We start from the raw sequence: 5,122 nt of genomic DNA on the forward strand, positions 1-5,122 counted from the left end.
GCGCAGACATGCGGTTTCATTTACTACACATAGGCCTACTGAAGCTCGCGGTGTTTTCAGCCTCTGTCGCCTCAATATATGAGTATATGAACACAAAAACATAATCTCTAGAACTGGTCTGAGTCACTTCATGAGCATTTTACTTATTTTGAGAAAACTACCGTCATATCATAAACAAAGAGTCACCAATGTTTCAAAAAGACACCAATGTTTCAGGAGTTTAGTACACAGAATAGGACACATGCTTATTAGATAACCGTATCTGAGTTGATGTATATGCTTTTATTATTTATTATAAATTATTATTTTTTAATTAACTATGATAGTTCAGATTTGGTCTTAGTGACTTAGGAGTCCTCTTCACTACTTAGGAGTCCTCTTCACTACTACGTTTCACATATTTAGGAGCTAGTTTTAGCTCTAAAATGCGTTGTGAAATACTCTTAGAACAAAAATATAGGAGTCCTAAATTTAGGACTGACACGCCCATTATTTTTAAGATTTTCTCCTAAATCGGCGAGTTATGAGCTACTTTTAGCCTTAAGATGTTTTGTGAATACGGGCCCTGGGCTCATATTCTTAAAGATTCTAAGAATCCTCTCAGAGAGCTTCTAATTTAGCTTAAAATTTTTTACATAGGAGTCTTAGCTTAAAAGTGATTCAGGATCAATCTGAGAGCAACTCTGAGTGAGGAAAAGACAAAAACTTTTATCTTAGTGAGGAGGCAGCCTGAACCCGTTGCTAGCTATGACACAGTCTTTTGAAGACTGTGATTGGTTGGTTGTCCAAGAAGGAAATAAAAGAGCGCTTTTAAGTGTAGGGTCTATTATAAGCCTTAATTTAGAAATTACAGGAGTAATTTTTCCTGTTTTACCGTGCTATCTCTCTTTCTCTCACACAAACACACACACACACATATATGTATATATATTCTTTATTTTTTATTTACCATGCTGTCATACTTAACACATTTTATAGGAAATGAACAGTGACAAAATAAGTTCTGAAAGTGCTGTAATTGTTTGTGTTATCACTTTGCTTATAGAAGGTTGACAAACCCAAATCATCACTGCTGCATAGTTGCATTTTTCCAGTTGCCAAATATGTTAATTTAGTTAATGTAGTGATTTACTTCCATTTCTCCACTGCTAAAGAAACTCTTAGGCCTCTTAAAAGTCCTCGTCCGTACTCCTAACAATTTTGGACCTTAAGACCTCTTTTAAGGGTTAAAGGTTAAAGGTTTAAGGGTTCTGCTTTCTGAATTACTTTTTTCTTTACTATGATCTTTTCTTTAATTTTAAGAGGAAACACCCACATTTCTAAGAATTTTCTTCGAATTTTGTTACTAGAAGCAACTCTTAGCACTAAGATTTTTCATGAATACGGGCCCTGGAGTTTATGCAGAAGCAGTGACAGTGTTTGTAATCTTGTTTGGTAACTCCAGTGCCAGTGACACATTACTGTAAGTCAGTTGCTCATATGAATGCACTGGAAAAATGTAATGATTATGAATCATAACGTCTTTAGAGATGGAGGCCAATGGTTAATTAGCATGTCTGATAACTCTTGTGCCCCAATAATGATCAACTCAAATCCACAGGTTTCTATCAAATGTGAAGACAAATCAGAACCACGTCTCCATTGTGCTTTTTCTCAAGGGTCGTCTTGCCCTATAGTTACCATGGCGACCCTCATTTTTGCCTGTCAGAAATTAATCCTGAACCTGTCAAACTGAATGAGCGTCAACATCTACACCCAAAACTGCATGTTTGTTTATGTAGTAAAATAGCAAATGTAACCTGCTCTCCACAACCTCTGTGTATTTATCAGTACACTTAATTAAGCTAATTAATATGAAGAATTCTAATGAAATTCAATGGTTAGATTTGTTTTGCTATCTAAACCAAAAGATAATGAATAAATTGTTTTTGTCAACAGGATCAGACTTCCTGTGTGTGACACACATCATTCCAGTGAAGAATGAAGAGGGTGTTGTCATGCTGTTCATCTTGAGCTTCGATTATGTGCTGAAAGAGGGCAGCATGGATTCATTAGATCGACTCAACCACACCTCGCCAGCCAGACAAGAACAAAGTGAGGCTCTTCCTTTACTATTTTCTTTCTTTCAGTCATTCCCTCTCTTTTTTTAATTTCCATCAATGCGATCCATTCCCAGCATCTGCTTTAATTGCTTACTATTTGTCTGCCAGATGAGAGAGAGGAAGAGAAAATTTCAAAATGGTGGCTGAGAAGGAATAAATGGAGAGGTGTGCAGGAAGAAATATGGAGAAGGCAGAGGAATATAGAGAGAGCTTTTATTTGCTCCAGTTGCTCTGGCTCACCAGCACACACTGTCAAGACCAAACCCAGTCAGCCAGAAAGAAAATGAAGTGGGGGAAAATAATTTATGTGACACAGTGTTACAATTATTTGGATCCCTGAGGCCAGGTGCTGAACGGTGCTTCATTTATAGGATCCCGTTCAGGAAAACGGCGCCCATTAAACCATCCAAATACAAAGAGTGTGTGTGTGTGTGTGTGTGTGTGTGTGTGTGTGCGCACTGCTCACTAAACCATCCAATACAAACAGAGTGTGTGCGTGTGTGTGCACATGCTATAATTATGACAAATGTTCATAGAGACCTGTAAGCAATAAAACTGCTGCATTGCATTTTCTGCAAAATATGCTACTGCATCAGTTTAAACACGTGAACACGCACACATACACACACCCTGCCTGATGTCCTCCTCTAACGCTGTATTGGAAAGTCACATCTGAACTATGAAATCCAATTAATATCCAATGCTAAAACCGTCTCTGTGGTATCATAGCAACAGGGAATGTTTTGAAAAGGACATCTGCTTGTGTTCATACTGTATGCAGTACAGTGCAAGTTAGAGGCGCTGTTTAGTCAGGGCTGCTATAAACCGATGATTTGCTATGGCAGTGCAGTCAGTGTTATGCTGAGACATACAACATGATGCTTTAAAAAAAAAACGTCCAGCTGGGATGGATATAGCTTTCCTAGATCTCGCTTCCTCTGAGAGCAAGGCTGAGGGCTAAGTAGATAGGAAGTGCATTGAACCAGTAAAGAAGAGACAAACTAGCTAGTAAAATTTACAAGCTTTTCCATCCTGACTCTGTCAATGATTTATTAGGCTTTACTCTGATCAAAAATTGAAGGACGTCCCCTTCCAAAAAGCTTCTTTTGTGGGGTGCATTAGGTTGTTTTGATGAAGGAGTGATATAAATAGCCCAGTTTGGAGAGACTTTTAATTAATGCTGGCGTAGTACTGAACCCCTAGGGAAGAGACAGACAGAGAGAAAGAGAGAAATCTCACTGCAGAGATTTAAAAAAAAAAAAAAAAAAGATTCTAAATGTAAAATCAAAAACAGATAACTGATGTACAAGATCTGAATATGTAATAATGGTTTTAAGATTCTGATGTCAGCCAGATTAATCAATTTAAACAGCAGGTGCATACTATTCACTAATAAGAAACTTTTACATTGAGGTAATGTAGAAAGTAAAATACATGCTATTATTCCTAACAGCAAAAGAGCAAATGACAACTCTGTCACTCTGCACATCCTGGAATACCCAAGTCAAAAATGTGTTAGAAACACTTTTATCGAGGTCCTTTAAACATTTCAGGCTGATTGCAGCTATTTGTGTTGCACATCAAGTGTGAAGTGTGTCAGGTTAACAAAAATGTTATGCAAAGAGGCTGTTGTTGAAGTAGAGAGCAGGAAAAAACTGAAGAAAAAAAAACTATATTGCAGCCAAAAGCAAATCTGCCGCTTGCAAATTAGTGGAGCATAGCATGCATCTCATTTCACATATGAAGAAGGCATTTATATAGGTGTCTTACAGGTGTGGCAGCAAAAATGGCATTTTAATTCTAAGGGATAGAAACGGGGGGTAAAACAGTCATGAAAACCTACTTAGTTTTTCACAAAAAAAAAAAAATGATATGACTGCATTAGGTTTTTCACCATTTTAATTAACATTTAGCTTTTTGCAGTTAACTTAATCCTGCAATGTGACAAATGCATTGTTAAAGTGTTAAAGGAAAAGTTCAAGTTCAAAAGAATACTGATATCATTATAATTTTATCAACATCAACGAAAATTATATACTGCAAAGGTGGAATAAAGTCTGCATCACTAAATGGGGAGAGGACAGAACTGGGAAAGGATTTGAACTCTCCTGAAGTCCAGTGGCACTATATATTCCGGCATATATTTTTCCATTAGGCTATTGGCTCCATATCATACTCTTACAGGCTGACTTACAGGCTACACAGACAGAGCTATCTAAAAGCTCTTTATGAATTAGTTTATTGCACACTAAAAAATCTAGACATCGCATTGGTTATTTTAGTATCATGAAAAACTAAATGGTTTTTTTGAATTGACATTAAATTATATGACATTAATTATTACAGGACATAAATTAAAATGACTGCTCTCACAAAAAATCTCATTATAATCACTGAAGCTGTCCACACTTCAAAATGAATCTCTTACTTACATTGTATCTGCTCTTTGTTGTTCATGAGTAAATTCGCAAGAGTGCAGAATTCACAATTCACAAAAAAAAAAATCAACGTTGACTAATCTGAAGGCTCTGATTGGCAGTTGCATTCATATGCTTAACAGAAACGTGTGCTTGGTGCTGCAAAAATATGCATAAAGAAATTATTTGATGCAATATGAGCAGATCTAAATCTAATGCTGCAGTCGACTGTCATTATTACAGTCATAATTAGTTTAATTATCCTCCATTATCTTGAATTTGGCAGACATTTTTGTTCATTTTGTTGGCATTTTTACCCTGGTAATTTCCAGGGAAGACATGTTTGACTCTTAACTTTACCATTTTATACAGTATACAGTAATAAAATCATGCCTCTTTCTTGTTACCTCCTTTGAACCCTAATGTGTTCCTTTTTTTTTTGTAGAAAAAGGACGTTTTTTCCGTTTTCGTCTGCCTGCACCACTGAGCATGCTGGGAGTGAGTAAGCAATCCCTCCCTCAGGAAGACCCAGATGAGGTGACCATCCATTCGGCTGATCAGAATGAGAAACGCTCTTCCTGCTCGTCATCTGTCTCTCTTTAC

The 5,122-nt window shown here is 36.8% G+C and overlaps 1 pseudogene; it reads left to right on the forward strand.

The window, feature by feature from the left end:
• The window catches only part of LOC107677586 (potassium voltage-gated channel subfamily H member 7-like), a 60,339-nt pseudogene that overhangs the window by 27,207 nt on the left and 28,010 nt on the right, over positions 1-5,122 (forward strand).

The sequence above is a fragment of the Sinocyclocheilus anshuiensis genome, unplaced genomic scaffold, assembly GCF_001515605.1.
Source record: "Sinocyclocheilus anshuiensis isolate Anshui unplaced genomic scaffold, SAMN03320099.WGS_v1.1 scaffold472, whole genome shotgun sequence".
NCBI classification, from domain to species: domain Eukaryota; kingdom Metazoa; phylum Chordata; class Actinopteri; order Cypriniformes; family Cyprinidae; genus Sinocyclocheilus; species Sinocyclocheilus anshuiensis.